This window comes from Diceros bicornis, chromosome 31 (assembly GCF_020826845.1).
Source record: "Diceros bicornis minor isolate mBicDic1 chromosome 31, mDicBic1.mat.cur, whole genome shotgun sequence".
Taxonomy (NCBI): domain Eukaryota; kingdom Metazoa; phylum Chordata; class Mammalia; order Perissodactyla; family Rhinocerotidae; genus Diceros; species Diceros bicornis.
The window spans coordinates 1,590,961-1,607,984 of record NC_080770.1 but is presented as its reverse complement, the minus strand read 5'-3'; the positions used below and the strand labels follow the sequence as shown (position 1 = coordinate 1,607,984).

The following is a 17,024-nucleotide window of genomic DNA, read 5'->3' as shown; positions in this document are numbered from 1 at the left end:
CCCACTCCACCCGCTCCTAGAGACAAGCTGGCTCTCGAAGCCCCTGGAATTGGCCCCTGAAGCCCTCTCTGCCTCCAGAGCCAGACTCCAAACATGCACATTGCCTGTTCCCCGAAAAGCGGGTGACACCGGAGGATGCTGGGTGGCACAGGGTGGCGTTAATCATCATTGGTCTCAGAAAGTTCCTCTCTTTTAAATCCTCTTTCTAGCTTCCTGATTACGTCAAGGCAGAAAAGTCTGGGTCTTTATCGCGGCTCCATCACAGCTGATCTCTAGGTGGCGGAGGCAGCGCAGCCCGGGGCGCAGAGCTACAGTGACAAAACCAACTGGTGAGGCAGAGCGACCCGTGGCTACAATGTAGCAGTGTTTCCTGATCCTGTGCATATTTTCAGAGTTACCTGCTTTTTATTACAAGTGATGATGACTTTTTAACTGCAGCAACATTTAAAGTTTCTTTTAGAAACAAATTTACTCAAGTAAAAATAAGTGAGTGGATTTAAAGACACACGCTTTAAAATAACGGTATAAGGGGTGCTGGACAGAGCAAGCCACAGAGGCAGTCTGTGAACGCCGGCAGCTCTCCTGAAAATGCCAGAAGCTGCTGAGAGTGTGGGGTCCCATCCCGGCCAGGAGGCCCCTGTGCCCCCTTCAATTGACAGCAGGGACCAGGCCTCGGTTGCCACTGAGGTTGTCACCTCAGTGGTCAAGGCTGACCCCTTCCCGGGGTCCCACGCAGAGCAGCTTCTTTTAAAAACTTCTTTTATACGAAATAAAATGTAAAAAATCAATCAACGTGATACATCACATCAACAAAACAAAGAATAAAAACCACATGGTCATCTCAATAGACGCAGAGAAGGCATTTGACAAGATACAACATCCATTTATGATAAAAACTCTCAACAAAATGGGAATAGCAGGAAAGTACCTCAACATAATAAAGGCTATTTATGACAAACCCACAGCCAATATCATACCCAACGGGGAAAGACTGAAAGCCATTCCTCTGAGAACAGGAACGAGGCAGGGCTGCCCACTCTCACCACTCCTGTTCAACATAGTACTGGAGGTTTTGGCCAGAGCAATTAGGCAAGAAAAAGGAATAAAAGGAATCCAAATAGGTAACGAAGAAGTGAAACTCTCACTATTTGCAGATGACATGATTTTATATATAGAAAACCCTAAAGAATCCATTGGAAAACTATTAGAAATAATCAACTACAGCAAAATTACAGGGTACAAAATCAATCTACAAAAATCAGTTGCATTTCTGTATGCTAATAACAAACTAACAGAAAGAGAGCTCAAAAAGATAATACCATTCACAATTGCATCAAAAAGAATAAAATACCTAGGAATAAATCTTACCAAGGAGGTGAAAGACTTATACAATGAGAACTACAAGACATTATTGAAAGAAATCCATGATGACATAAAGAAATGGAAAGATATCCCATGCACGTGGATTGGAAGAATAAACAGCGTTAAAATGTCCATATTACCTAAAGCAATCTACAGATTCAATGCAATCCCAATCAGAATCCCAATGACATTCTTCACAGAAATAGAAAAAAGAATACTAAAATTCATATGGGGCAACAAAAGACCCCAAATAGCTAAAGAAATCCTAAGAAAAAAGAACAAAGCAGGAGGCATCACAATTCCTGACTTCAAAACATACTACAAAGCAATAGTAATGAAAACAGCACGGTACTGGTACAAAAACAGACACACAGATCAATGGAACAGAACTGAAAGCCCAGAAATAAAACCACACATATACGGACAGCTAATTTTCCACAAGGGAGTTAAGAACATACAATGGAGAAAAGAAAGTCTCTTCAATAAATGGTGTTGGGAAAACTGGACAGCCACATGCAAAAGAATGAAAGTGGACCATCTGCTATCGCCATTCACAAAAATTAACTCAAAATGGATCAAAGACCTGAAGGTGAGACCTGAAACTATAAAAATCATAGAAGAAAATATAGGCAACACACTATTTGACATCGGTCATAAAGGCATCTTTTCGGATGACATGCCTACCCAGACTAGGGAAACTAAAGAAAAAATAAACAAGTGGGACTTCATCTGATTAAGGAGCTTCTGCAAGACAAACGAAACCAGAATCAAGATGAACAGACAACCCACCAGCTGGGAGAGAATATTTGCAAAACATACATCTGACAAGGGGTTGATCTCCATAATATATAAAGAACTCACACAACTGAACAACAAAAAAAACGAACAACCCGATCAAAAAATGGGCAGAGGAAATGAACAGACACTTCTCCAAAGAAGATATACAGATGGCCAATAGGCACATGAAAAGATGCTCAACATCATTAATCATCAGGGAAATGCAAATCAAACAACACTAAGATATCACCTCACGCCCGTTAGAATGGCTATAATCACCAAGACAAAAAACAGCAAATGTTGGAGAGGATGTGGAGAAACAGGAACCCTCATACACAGCTGGTGGGAATGCAAACTGGTGCAGCCTCTATGGAAAATGGTATGGAGATTCCTCAAAGAATTAAAAATAGAGATGCCCTATGATCCAGCCATCCCGCTACTGGGAATCTATCCAACGAACCTGTAATCAACAATCCAAAGAGGCTTATGCACCCCTATGTTCATTGCAGCATTATTCACCATAGCCAAGAAGTGGAAGCAACCCAACTGTTCATCAACTGATGACTGGATCAAGAAGATGTGGTATATATATATACAATGGAATACTATTCAGCCATAAAAAAAGACAAAATCGTCCCATTTGCAACAACATGGATGGGCCTGGAGGGTATTACATTAAGTGAAGTAAGCCAGAAAGAGAGGCACAAATACTGTATGATCTCACTCATATGTGGAATATAAACCAACACATGGACAGAGAAAACTGTATTGTGGTTACCAGGGGCAATGGGGGTGGGGGGTGGGCACAAGAGGTGAAGGGAGACATATATATGGTGATGGACAAACAAAAATGTACAACCCCAAATTTCGCAATGTTAAAAACTATTAAAACATCAATAAAAAAAAAACTTCTTTTATACGAAATAAAATGTAAATATGGAAAACCATGGGGCTGGCCTGGTGGTGCAAGCGGTTAAGTGTGCGCGCTCTGCGGCGGCGGCCCGAGGTTCGCCGGTTCGGATCCTGGGCGTGCACTGACACACTGCCTGACGAGCCATGCTGTGGCGGCGTCCCATATAAAGTGGAAGAAGATGGGCACGGCTGTGAGCCCAGGGCCAGTCTTCCTCAGCAAAAAAAGAGGACGATTGGCAGATGTTAGCTCAGGGCTGATCTTCCTCACACACACACACAAAAAAGAAAACCACACAGACATCCGTGTAATGAGCTCCTCTAGACAAACACTCTGTAATCACCACCCAGGTCGAAACCCAAGCTGTCCAGTTGCCCCCCAAGCCCTTGGGGGCGAGTCCGAGTCACAACCGCTTGTCCTCCCAGACGAACCGGCTGGCCCCATCCTCACTCCCTTCTCCTTCATGCTGTCGTCATCCACGTCGTCCCTGGGGTCCAGCCTGGAGTCCTGCCCACTTGGAAATGTCTGCCCTGTCTCTCCACCTGCGGTCCCCCTCCTTCGCTTCCTTTCCCTTCCTTTCCCTCACAATCTATCTGAAGCACGCTCTGATCTGCGAGGGGCCTCTGGACTGGCTGCTCCCTGGCTGGCCCGGGGGGCGAAGCCTGGACTGTCCCTAAGACCAGGTTCCACACCTGAAATGGCACTGCCAGGCGCCTGGTGGCTTGTCCTGAGCCACAGGGCAGATGCCTGCGCGGCACCCTGGAGGTCTGGGCTCCAGTGGGCGCTCCGTACCCGCTGGCTGTTGCTGCCTGAGGAGCCCTACTGGACTCTGAACCAGAACGCCGAACTCAGCCAAGAACGCAGAAAGAACGAAGCCTCTAAGTAGGCAAATCCAGCATCATAAACACCCCCATTAACGCTCCTGCTCACGATTACTGACAAACCTCAGGCCCTCCTTCAGAACCTGCTCACTCGTGGTTTGCACACATTTCCAACAACCTTAGTCATCTGGTTTCCTAGAGGAGAGTGGACTAGAAGCAGAAATGAGTTTTTTAAGAAAAGGAAATAACTGACAACCCCTCCAACAAGAAGTTTAAGAAAAGCAGTCTGGGCCATTTAGTACAGGGACAAATAGCCCTGCAGAGGGCAGCGTCCCTCCCGGCCGCCCCAGCAGCACCACCAGGTGGAGACCACTGGTGAGCTGTTCCGGTCCCGGCCCCGTCACGTGCTGGTGGGTGACTCTGGGCAGGTTGCTTCCCCTCTCGGAGCCTCAGTGTCCCCATCTGTAAGATGGGGATGATACTAGGACATACGGCTCAGGGTTGTTTTAAGAGTTAAAGGAGATAAGTCACTAAAAAAGTCTTCAATAAAATGTTAATAATTATTACAATTAATCGTTGTAATGACCCAAGTCACCAGAAAAAGGATTAAATTATTTCTCATTTATACTCTAAGGTTGCAAGGCATTGTGCGTGTAATGCATCTTGGAAAGATTTCCAATGAACACAATAATGTTCTAAAAGTCTGGTGCTTAGCGGGGTAAGCTGCCCTCGTCAGGGAAAGCCCCCTGTGGCCTGAAGGCGTAGGTCCCCGAGGGCCACATGTCCCACGGGGTTATTTCTGCTCTGCAGGCAGACTGGGGCCAGATGGGAAGTGATGAATGGCCACGTTGAGGGGAACAGGCTCATGGAGATAAACAGCATGTTCCTTGTGCTTTCGAGATTTAAAAATAAACCAAAAAGCAGACACAGTTTAAAAATAATGAACGGGGCAGAGGACAGTCATTTGCTGTGTGTCTTCCTCCCGTCATTTGCTAAACCGCAGTGTAAAGACCAACTGCCAGCCCGGGCTGCAGCTCCAGGGGACGGGGGGAGCATGAGCTGTTGGGGGCCGCCCCAGTGGGGCTGGTGGTCTCAAGTGGGGGAAGCTCCTGAGGGACCCACTTGGCTGCGCTGAGGGTGATGGACAGATGTCCAGTCTGGCTGCGTGGAAAAAGTCTTTTTTCCCTTTTTTGCACATTTGGGGTTCTCAGGAGGGCTCCGGACGGCAGAGGCTCCGTATACAAAAGCCAGCTTGTCAGGACTCCTGGCATCGCCTCCCCTTCCTACAGTGCGCTCCGGGCCGCTTCAACAGCGTCTGAGTCTGCTCTGGACAGCTGAGGACCTCCTCTTCCTCCTCCTCCTCCTCCTCCTCCTCCTCCTGAGTACGGGGTGGAGGTCTCCACGGGCCCCACCCCGCCTGGCAAGGATGGCACACAGTGGGTACCCACCAGGTCTGGTAACAGGGAGGGGCAGGGGACCCTGGGGGAAGACCCCCCAGCTGGCATTCTAGAACGCAGAGCAGGAGGGCAGACCTTGGTGGGCTCTGAGGACTCAGCGCACAGTAGCGGGCACAGAAGGTCTGTGAGCATCAGAACCAGCCGCCCACTGGGGCAACGTCCCCTTTCTCCACCTAGCTGAGGGGAAGCCACCTTCGGCATCCAAGGGCCACTGCAGAGGGGGTATTTGCTGGACTGGACCAGAGAGCAATGGTGACAGGGAAGCGGATCCGGGCCTGGGATGCTGGGCTGAGACGGGATGGCCCTGGAGGCAGATGGCCAGCAAACAGCAGGACATGATGTCCGAAGGCTGGTCTGGTCACTCATTCCCCACTATGACGGGCTGAACTGTGTCCCCCAAATTCATATACTGAAGTCCTAACCCCCAGTTCTAACCCTCAGAATGTGACTATATTTGGAGATGGGGTCTTTCAAGAGGTAATTAAGTTAAAATGAGGTCATTAGGGTGGGCCCTAATCCAGTGTGACTGGTGTCCTTATAAGAGGAGGAGATCAGGACACAGACACGCACAGAGGGACGACCATGTGAGGACACAGGGCGAAGACGGTGATCTACACGCCCAGGAGAGAGGCCTCAGGAGGAACCAGCCCTGTTCACGCCTGGATCTTGGATGTGCAGCCTCTAGGACTGGAGACAGTAAATGTCATTTAAGCCACCCGGTCTGTGATACGTGTTATGGCCGCCCGAGCTGACTGACATACCCACACAACCAGGCCTCCCGGAGGGGGACAGGTCAGCACCAAGCACCTTTGGGAGAAGGGGACACCTGCCTTGCCACACTCAGATGACTGGGGGAGACGAGGCCCCTCTCCCAGGACAGACGCCCGGCACAGGGGTTCACATCCTGCCTGGGCCACGTCCCAGCTGGAGCTGGTGACTGTGGACACTCCCGGCGTGGCCTCGAGGCCCGAGCGGGGCCGGCGCACCCGCCTCGTCAATGGCGCTTTGCACTCGTGCCCCGGGGGACCAGACAAGCAGGGCAGGAGCTCTGCCTCCACATCACAACCGTGTGGAAACACCGCGCTCGGGGACGTGGCCGCCATATGCCCCTCCGGTCCCACCTCTGGCAAGGCGGCCACGTGCGTCTTCAACCTGCAGCCTCTGTGCCGTAACCAGCTCCCGGCACAACCTGCAGAACCATCCGCTGGACCCCGCCCTCCCTGGACCCTTGTCTCAGGTTCAGCCTATTCTTTCCAGCTTTATTGAGGTGTAATGACAAATAAAACCATGAGACATTTAAAGTGTCCATCATCATGACTTGATATACTACATACGCATGGCGAAAGGACTTTCCCCATCGAGTTAATAACACAGCCGTCACCTCACATATTTATCTTTTTTTTTTTTTTTTTGGTGAGAACATGTAAGTTCTGCTCTCTTAGCGTGTTTCAATTATACAACACAGTGGCACTGACTAGAGTCACCACGTTACAGGTGTTTTTGTTTTAAATTAACAAAATGTGCTGGTCACTGAGGACCCCGGGGACCCCGGCACACACCTCTGTATGGCATTCCCCGTGGGAGCAGCTGCTCACGGCAGCCTGGAAGACCCCTCCCTCCAGCAGGATGCTGGAGCCCAGGATCTTCCCGGAGGACAGACGGCAGGTGGACCTCCAAGGCCAGGAGAGTCAATGCACTTGACTCATCTCGACCCCAGATAGCACCACGAGCCCAGGATCCTAGCACTGCCGGGAGACGCAGCCCCTGCCCACCGCCCCAGGGCCCAGGTCCTGGGAAGAGCCCCGGGGGCACGAAGCTCTGTTACGTAAGCCCCCAGCTCACTGTGGTCCTTCTCCCCCATCTGCTAGAGGGGAAAGCCCGACTTCCCCCCCATGTGGGCTGGGGCACCAACTGCACCATTTGGCCACATCCGCTGGGCTGCTGAGGTGCGTACCCTCGGACCCTGAGACCCCACTCCAGGCCGACACCCCAGAGGAGCTCCCGCCCACAGGCCCCAGGAGACCCGGACACACCACGCGCTCCAGGGATAAGACAGAACGGAAACAACCGGAACGTCCCTCCACAGGAGAAGAGAAATAAATTGCAACATATTTATATAAAGTGAGGAAAATGGAGGAGGACTACTCACTTGTAACGGCACAGCTCCAAAGAAGTTGCAAAAGGCTACGTGGCAGTATTTTTGCAACTTCTCTGTAAATCCAAAATTATGCGAAATAAGAAAGGACACGCAGGGAACATTAGCAGTCATGTAACATTTGTAATGAAGCCAAAGGAGCCTGCATTTGTTTGTGGATTCATCCATATATAGTAAAAGCATAAAAACATGCCTGGGAACGTCACTCTGGAAATCTTCCGGGAAGGAGGGCGACTGGAGGCTGGGGGAGGGCGGACAGGGGCTTGTGCTGCAACTTGCAGCTCTTACACCTAAAGCAGAGAGAGCCAAGTGTTGCGACCTTGATAACGTGGGGATTGGTTCTGTTCTTCTGTATGGTTCCTGTGTTTAAATCTTTCACGACCATGAATCAAAGTTTTAACTAGCCATAAGCAGAGGGTCCGTCCCTGCTCGAAGAGCTGGACGGCTTGACAGAGCCTAAGCTGGATGGAGGGCCAGTGATCCAGCACTCCCTGTGGGCCGGCTCTGCGATCCACACACATCCTCTCGTCTCAGAGGCTGGCATGGCGATGGCCCGTTTCACAGATGGGCAAACCGAGGCCTGGAGCTTAAGAGCCTTGCCCAAGGCCCGGTGGCTAATGAAGTGTCAGAGTGGGGAGGATTCCCACCCAGTTTTTGGACCGCTGTGCCCACATTCTAATCACCACGCGACTCGGTGTCCCTGTAGTCAGGCGGGTCACTCCCCGGAACTCCCATGGGAAGTCGGGAGCACCTTTACAGGGGGCGTTTACAGAACGGCTGGCCCACCTTGGGCCTGGAAAGCCGGCTCCCCGTCCTGATCCAGGACCACAGGAAGCACCTGGCTTCACGAGCTCCAGAGATCCGCCTGCCTCTGCGTAAAACAAAACACTCAAACCAAACAAAGAGAAGCCGCGGCTCACTGACTCGCCAGGACAAGTGACTTGTCCCCAGCAAGTGTGGGGGAGGAGCCGGCTTCACGGGGAGAAAGGCGGAGAGGAGTGAGGCAGACTCCGCAAGTCACCCTGAAGAGACTGCTGGCGGGGGCTAAGCTCCCCAGACCTCTGGTATTCCCTGTTCGCCTGCTGAGGGCCGGCTCCCCGTGGGTGCTCAGCCAGCGCACCAGACGGAGCCAGAGGAAGGGCTTTCCAGGCAGGGAATGGCATGTGCTAAGGCAGAGAGGTGCAGGCGACCACGAAAAGCCAGGGTGGCTCCACCCCCAGAGTCACATCAGAGTAAGCGCCAGAAACCTGGGAGAGCAGAACAGAGGGCAGGGGTCCTGCCCCAGGACGGACACTTGCTCCCTCTGATCCAATGAAGGAAAAGCCAGCCAGTCTGCCCGGCTCTCAGCAGCTGGAGGGTCTGCACTGGAAGGGTCTGCACTGGCTGCACGGAGGGCAGGGCAGTGAAGGCGGGGACCCCAGCGGCCGGTGGGCCTTAGGCCTGGAGCACAGACCCTTAGCGGCTCATGTCAGCAACACACTCAGTCCAAGTATGAGACTGGCCCTGGGAGGGGATACCTCTGTCCCCCTCTCCCTGGGAGCCTCCATGAGCCTGCCTGCAGGACCAGGAAGGATGCCCCACAGTGGCCATTTGGATGGACCAGCAGCCAGGCCCGTTCCCAATGGGCCTCGCTCTTAGGATTGCTCATTGGGGCTGAATTCTTTGTTTCCGGGTCATGTGTCATCTTCCTGCACACCCCAAACTCTCCCAGCCTTGTGGAACCAAGCGCTGGGTCTCTTCCTGGTAGCCTCACCCTGCCCTTCCGGGACCTGATCTTCTGGGCGGGCTGCTGGGGTTCAGAGGCGGCATGGAGGCCTCAGAGCAGGGGCCACCTGTGCTCTCTGCAGGAGCCCAGAACGGAAACCCAGCACCTCTCCGCCTGTGGGTGGGCTGGAGTGGATGAGGGCTCCCTTCACGGTGGGCTGCTCTCTCCCTCTGCTGGAGGAGAAAGGGGTCAAGGACGCCACGAGGCAGCACAAGGTCCTACACAGGGCTCATGCTGGGCGGGCCCACGCTGGGTCTGGAAAGCCCGCTCCTCTCCTGCTCCAGGACCACAGGGAGGCAGGGCTAAGGCTGCACCTGCTGCCAGACACCAGGCGGGCAGGGAGTCAGCGGGCGTCAGCGACACTAAGGAAACTTCTCCGGTCGTGTGTGGGTGCTGAGAGAGGGATAAAGGAAAAGGGAGAGAGATTTCCAATCACTCAAACTTTAAAAAATGAGTGGAAACTTTTTTCCGTATAAAATTTGACGTGTATGTCCAGGACATTAAGCAGTGAAGGGCAGGTGCTGGGCCCCGAGTCCTCCGGAGAGCCCGGCCTCAGCGGTGAGCAGGGGCTCTGGATGTCCACCATTCTCTCCAAGCTCCTGCCCCGGCCTTGCCCACCGGATGGGGGTGGGAACGTGGTACAGGGACCAGGGAGCCTTAAGGATGGGGAAACTGGGTCCCAGTGAGGGTAGCACAATGACCCTGCCATTCTTGGGCCCAGCTTCCTCCCCTCTCCAACAGGAGATGGGTAGACCCTGTGAGTCCCAGGGCTGACCACCCTCAGCCTTCAGCCTGTTCGGCTGGGCTGCCCAGGGGAGGGGAGGCAGGAGGGCGCAGGTGAGAGGCTGCACACGCTCTGAAGCCAGAGGACAAAACCTAAGGCCCGTGGCTCTGCCGGGCCCTTTCTTTGGGTCAGTTTTCACCCAGGAGACAGGGCACATCCTAAAGTCAGCAGGAGGCTGGGGTAGAAGCTCTCAGGCCTAGGATGGGGGGTCCTCACTACACCTGTGGCTAAGGCCCAGCCCCCTCCCCTCCCAGCACCCCCGAGGCCCTACTGTGCGCCCCGCCTGGCGGTCTGGTTCCTCACTCACAGGAGCTATGCCAGAGGCACCAACACACAGCTGAGGCTCACCCGACGCGTGTGTGTGAGACCATCTCATGACTTCTCAGGGACTGCTGTGGGCCTGGATTCGCAGGGAAACGGAGGTTTAGGAGGGAAAGAAACTGCTGGCCCCAGTGCCTGGGTTAAGAATCCCTGAGCCATGTTCCTGGGCCAAACCCACCATGCTCCCTGACTCCATCAGTCCCTCAGAGGTTGGCCCAGCCTCTCCCCCGTCCTACAGCGCCGGGGCTGCACCAGGGCACGGGGGCCTGGGTCAGCCACCTCTCTGCCCAGCTCAGCCCAGGCTCAGCCGGCAGAGGGGGCCGGCAGGGACGCACGACTCCTGTCCAGGATCAGGGTCACACAGGAGAGCCCATCCCAATCCTCTGGGGGATGGCTGAGTGCTGCTAACCCAGAGACCTCAAAGGGCCTCATTCAAGGGCCACTGCAGAGATGGGGAAACAGGACTCTGAGTGGGCAGGGCTCTGTCCGCGCCATCCCTGGCCATGGTTCTCAGTGTCCCACACCCCAGACGGCCACTCTGGCCTTTAGGTTCCAACTGGGAGGTGTGAGGCCCCACCCACCTGTCTCCCAGGGTTGGGGCGAGGAACCCACAACCCCATGGCCCATAGGAGGACCAGGCTGCCAAGGGCCCCCAGACCCCTGGGCGTCCTGCAGGCCTCCCCTCCCCTACGTCCACAAAACCCACGCCCGCTCCCAGCCCAGTGAGAGCAGAACGCTCCTCCCTCAGTCCTCTGGAGGCCGCAAAGGCATAAAAACACACACTCCCCAGACACGTCAATAAACAATGACAAAAGGCCTCCTCCCCGGGCTCTCTGACCCCGGAATGTTATCCGGGTTCCCCTGGTGATGACTCCTGTCCTCAGCGTCTGTGGGTCCTGCTCTCCTCTGCCCGAATTCTGCCAGATTGGGGTGACTCCTGCCTGGCGGTAGGAGGAGGATGAGGTTCGTCCTATAGGGCAGGATCAAGTCTTCCTGTCCCGGCTGCTCCGTGCGCCCCCTGGTCACCCCTCTGGCCCCCTCCCTCCGGCCTCCAGGGGAAGGGGCTCTCCCAGGAGAGAGGAGGCGGGCCAACAACCACTAGGAGCCGCCCCTGCAACCTGAGCGCGGCAGGAGACCGTCTGCGTGGCCGGCCCTTTAAGCGACTCTGCGCCGCACTGACCCCAATAGGCGGGCATCCACATCCCGCCTCCGCCAGCGCAGCCCAGAGACCAGCCGCGCAGCCGCGGGCCCTTTAACGGACTCTCTGCCGTATTCACCCCAATAGGCGGGCACATCCAGGCCCCGCCCCTCCCAGGGCGCCTCCGCGCTCCCTCCCTGGCTACAAGCGCCCTTGCCTGCGTGGAGGCGGCTGAGAACGGTCCGTGGCAGTGGCGGAGCCAGCGAGGGAAGGGACAAAGGCGCCGCCCCTGCCTGCTGGCCTGCGAGGACCGGGCGGCCTGGCCCATCCCGCAGGCCATCCCTCCCTCTGCCTTCCTGGGGACTTGCCTGTCTCAGAGGGCAGAGCTGGCCTACACCCCGTATCCAAACTCCCCTGGCCCTAGACAAGGGAAAGTGACCCCGGCTGGTCACAAGGGGCGGCCTGGCCAGCGGCCTGTGGGATGGGGTATCCCCCAATCCCCTCCTCGTGTTCTCATTAGGCCTGTAAAAATCCGTATCAACAGTTGGGGGACCTCACCTTCTCCTTCAGCCCTCCATCCCCCAGGGGTCAGAGGGCCCCGGGGTGGGGGGTGGGGGGGTGTCAGTCCACGCCATTCGCAAACAAAATACTAGGCATTCCTCCCAGGAAAGCCACTCTGCCCACTCCATTTCTAGTTCAGGAATGACAGGACCCCTGGGAAGGGTGGCAAGCTGGGTCTTGGCATCCTAGGATGGGAGGAATGCACTGGTCGGTCTCCTGCCTGTGGGTACTGGTGGAGCAGGGAGACTGGGGGTGGGAGGTGCAGGATGCGGCATCCCGTCTCAAGCCACTGGCTTCCCTGGGTGAAGGCAATTCTGCAGCTTCACGTGAGCACAGAGCACCTACTGTTTGTTCGGCCCTGGGAACAGAGCCCGGAACAGACATTCAGGCAACAAGTGAATGATGACCACATGTGCTAACGGTGCCCACCGTGGGCCTGGCTCTCGGCCAGCTGCTTCCTCCATATTCAATCATGCAAGTAAACAAACACAGAGAGATGATTTCAGATACAGATCAATGCTCCTAAGAAAACAAAACACAGCCACCTTAGAATGGGCACCTTCGGCAGCTGCAGAGGGTCTCCTGGAGAAGTGACATCTCACTCGAGATCTGAATTAGCACCCTGGGCAGAGGGTACATGTGTGCAAAGGCCCTGGGGTAAGGAAAGCCGGGCCTAGGGCTGGAGGCCTGTGAGCATGAGCGAGGAGGTGGGGAGAGCGACAGAGGCAGGCAGAGACCAGGGCGCCCAGGGCCTTGTGGGGCATGGAAGGAGTCTGGGCTCATTCTGAGGTCAGTGTGAACCATGAAGGACGCTAAGCGGGTAAGTGATGTGATGTGGTTTATGTTTTTAAAGATCATGCTGGCTGCAGGCTGGAGAAGGACTGGAGTAGGCAAGAGTGGAGAGCCAGTTGGATGGCTAGTGTGGCCCTCCAGGAAGGGCGGGTGGCAGCTGGAGGAGAGCAGAGGCCGGGTCTGGAAAGAAGAGTGGATGTGGGGTAGGCATGGGAGGCTAAGCAGAGCACTGGCTCTGAGATTTGCAACAAAGGCCCCGTGGGTATCCTGGATCCCTCAGAGCTGGCCAACCAGGTCACGTCCTAAGGTCCTAAGCGGTGGGGCTGTCTCGCTGGCTCGATGACCTAGATAACCTTGGTGATTCTCTGATGGCCCTGCGCCTCCCCAGGGACCTGGCTGGATGGTTCCAATGCCCCTCCTGATGGTCACTGAGCCCTCCCCGCTCCCCCCCCCCGAATCCCACCTGTCTCTGATCCTGGTTGCAGGGGGAGATTTCCTCCTTGGGGGTCCCTGAGGCACTTCCAGGCTGCCCCCCATCTTGGTCCTGCAACATTCCTTTTTTTTTTTTTTTTTTTGTGAGGAAGATCAGCCCTGAGCTAACATCCGTGCTAATCCTCCTCTTTTTGCTGAGGAAGACCGGCTCTGAGCTAACATCTATTGCCAATCTTCCTCCTTTTTTTTCCCCTCAAAGCCCCAGTAGATAGATGTATGTCATAGCTGCACATCCTTCTAGTTGCTGTATGTGGGACGCGGCCTCAGCATGGCTGGAGAAGCGGTGCGTCGGTGCGCGCCTGGGATCCGAAGCCGGGCCGCCAGCAGCGGAGCGCGCGCACTTAACCGCTAAGCCATGGGGCCGGCCCCTGCAGAATTCCTTACCGTGGGCGGCTTATTCCCCAGCTACCTTGCCAGACAGGGAACTCTAAGCTGGGGTCACTGTGGTGTGTGCCCCGCACCAGGCCCATCCCAAGCCTTGGCTTTCAATCGGGAGGTCCTGAGCACAGCTGGTGCCCACTCCCCTCAGCGTAGACGCCAGCACAAGCCAACATCACACCCACGTGCACACATTCCCAGGGGTCCTGGCTCGGAACCCCGTGATGGTGGGAGAACAACACAATCCAAAGTCCAAGTTCTCTGTACTGACCGCACTCCCACCCCGGGAGAAGGTCCACTACCTGCTCACACGTCTCCCCAACGAGCAGCAGTGTGGTGACGGTCCCGAGCCAGCTGAGGCCGGCCGCTCCCTCAGAGAGCTCACCCTCTGCTGTAAGTCCTCTTTCCTGGACCTGCAGGTCCGGTAGGTCATGGGGCAGATCTGGCACTGAGAGCAATACTTTTCCTTGGTGACGGCCGTGAGTGGCATGAGGACCTCCCAGGGCAGCACCGTCCTTCTGCACTGCCCAGTGTCTGGCCCCAACACCCGAAAGGGCCCATCGGGCGCCCCTGCTACCCCAGTGAGCAGCCAGGCAGTTCCACCCACCTGACCCGTGGACCCCACAGTGAGAACTGACCGCTCCCTTCAGGTGAAAACGACTGGGATCCTGGTGGCACATGCTGTGCACCCCTGTGACCTGGTTCTCTACAGCCCCCTGTCCTGGGGGCCGAACTTCAAGAGCGTCAGGCTCCCCCGTATGACCATGAGCTGGGTCTGGGCTGTTTCTCAGCAGCCCTGCACAGCACATCTGTCCCTTGAACAACAAATGCGAATGGGGCGGGGCAAGTTTCTACCACCTGGGGTGAGTTCTCCTCCACCTGTATCTGTGTGTGTGCACACGTGCGTGCGCGCTGGCTTAACCACAGAATCAGCAGAAAGCATAGGTCCCCAAAACACAGCTGCCAGAGACCCAACAGTCCTCAAACCCCTGGTTTGTCATGGAGCTTTTCTTCTCTCCCCCAAGCTTAGCATGTCGGATTACTATCACACTCAGGAAGCTTCCAGGAAGACAGATTTCAGGAGAGAAATTGATCCTGGATATTCTACCACAGTAAATACCATCCTGGGGGGACAGGGCTGCCTTTGGTGTTCTGTAAAGAGCCAGGAGCAGACCTTTGAAGACTTAACCCGTTCATGGCCCAACTCAGGCCCAGGAAGGAGGACCTTCTGTTTGGCAGCCAAGAGGCACTGTCCTGGGCTCCACATCTGCACAGCAGCCTCCCCAAGACGAGGCCCAGGACTGGGGTCGGAGGCCCCTGTCTCAGCTCATCTGCTTTGTCATCTTTTCTAGACACAGCCTGGCCAGGCAGACCAGACAGACGCCCTCAGTGCCTGCCTCCCTGGCGCCCCAGGCCCTGCCCCACACATGGGTAGGCAGACGGTAAGGGCCGCAGATCTGGAGCCTGAAGCCTAAGGGGAGCGTCGGATGCCCCTGAATTGCCTGCTGCCCGCAAAGCCTGTCAAGTTCAAGGAACAGCTAGGCCCCCCCCCCCCCCGGGGGAAAACACTGCTGACACACCTCTCAGCCCACTATTGTTGAGGGCGGGGTTTCTGCTGCCTGGGACCTGGATCCACCCAGGGGCGCACACAGATCCAAGGGCGGGCACATCCAATCTGAAGGCTGTGCATATGTCCCCTGGCTGTGACGCCCTGCGCCTGCCCCTGGCCAGGGGGCAGTCCCTGGGGGTATGATCACAGAAGTCTGCCTGTAAAAGGCACCTTGAAGGGGCTCAGGCAGACAGACAGACGCACATATAAATTATGTGTGTAGACACAGCAGCAAGTTAGTTAAACCCCAAGATGGCAAAAGAGAGGAAATCCCACCAGCTGCTCCAGCAAGGCCTGGCCTGGCAGGGCCCAAGGATGGGTGAGGTGCTGGAGGGACCATCCACACCCCCCAGAGCCACTCAAAATCTAACTCCAGCTGGCTTTTGACAGCACACAGCCCAGCGATGAGGGAGGGGCGGGGGTGGTGCTCAGGGAGCCCAGGCTGGCAGGTGGCCCCTGGGGGCTGCTGATGGCCCCTCTCATCCCAACCATCCCCCAACCCTCAGGAATCCCCAAGCGCACAAGACCCTCCTGTAGACTCATGTCCCCAGAACAATTCCTGGGGCTCCATATCTTTCGGGGATCAGTGGCCTAGAGATGCAGGCTGTGGGGGGTGGATGAGGGCAAGGATCCTCCCCTCAGCTCAGGCAGCCCCTCACTCTGTGGACCCAGACAGAGTCACCCTCAGAACCCAGCCCAGAGCTGGGATGCCAGACACCGGATCCCAGACCCGGATCCAGACGCAGCATCCACCCTGGCACGCCCCGCCCCTTCTAGACCCCCAGGGTCGTCTGAGCTGGGAGCACAGACCCGGTTACTGGAGGCAGCTGGACCCAGCCACTCTCGCTCCAGGTCCCTGCTCCTTCAAGCCGCACCAAGTGGGGAGCCTGGCTGCGCCCACTGCTCCCCACACCAGGGCCCCACCCGCACCCCAACCCGCCCGCGCCTGGGACTGTCCCTGCGCCACCCCGAGGCTCCCGGGCACGACGGGGCAGGATGGGGCTCCCCAAAGCCGACCACTGTCGGGGTCCGCGGGGCTGCGCCCAGTCCCTAAGGTCCGGGGGCGTGCGGTGCGGGGGCCGCCCCCGATCCCCGCAGCTGGCCGCCGGCGGCCCACTGGCCGCTCCGGGCCCTTTCGGCCGCAGTCCCTCCGGCCCCCTGCCCAGGTTCCTCCAGGCCCCTCTCCGCCCCCTCCCCGCCCCCTCTCCAGGACCCCTCCCCGCCCGCCGCGCTCCTGCTCCTACCGTGCGGCGATCTCGGTGCCCCGGCCCGGCCGGGCGCGCGGGGGCTCAGCTGGCGGCGCGGCCCGGCTGCAGGAAATGCCAGAAGACTGATCCAACCGCGTTAGCGGAGGGAGGGAGCGGGCAGGCGGGAGGAGGGAGGAGCGGGGGAAGGGAGGAGGGAGGGACGGAGGGAGGAGGGCACGGCGGCCGCAAAACCCGGGCGGGATCCACCACGCTGGAGCGGGCGCACCGGGACCCCAGTCTCTGCCTGGCGTTGGGCCTTTCCTCGCCCCCCTCTGCCTGGCGCACTCTGGGGCTCACGCGCACCCCGGCCTGGACACTGCTCCAAAAATGGGCAGGAGGCTGGCCGAGAATGGTGGTGTTGAGTGGGGTCAGCTTGGGGGCGGTTCTCACATTTAGGGGTGCAGGAGAGTGCTGTGGTCACAGATGCGTGCATGCCTCCAGCCCACCCTAGCCAG

At 56.6% G+C, this 17,024-nt stretch overlaps 1 protein-coding gene across 1 annotated transcript in view; it reads right to left on the bottom strand.

Annotated features, from left to right (window-relative positions):
* OSBPL5 (oxysterol binding protein like 5) overlaps nt 1-16,597 on the bottom strand; it is a 75,050-nt gene extending 58,453 nt beyond the window's left edge. Inside the window, exon 1 of the mRNA XM_058526129.1 lies at nt 16,567-16,597. The gene's annotated coding sequence lies outside the window, so the exon portion shown is untranslated. The remainder of the gene's footprint in view (nt 1-16,566) is intronic.
* Between the last annotated feature and the right edge of the window lie 427 nt (nt 16,598-17,024).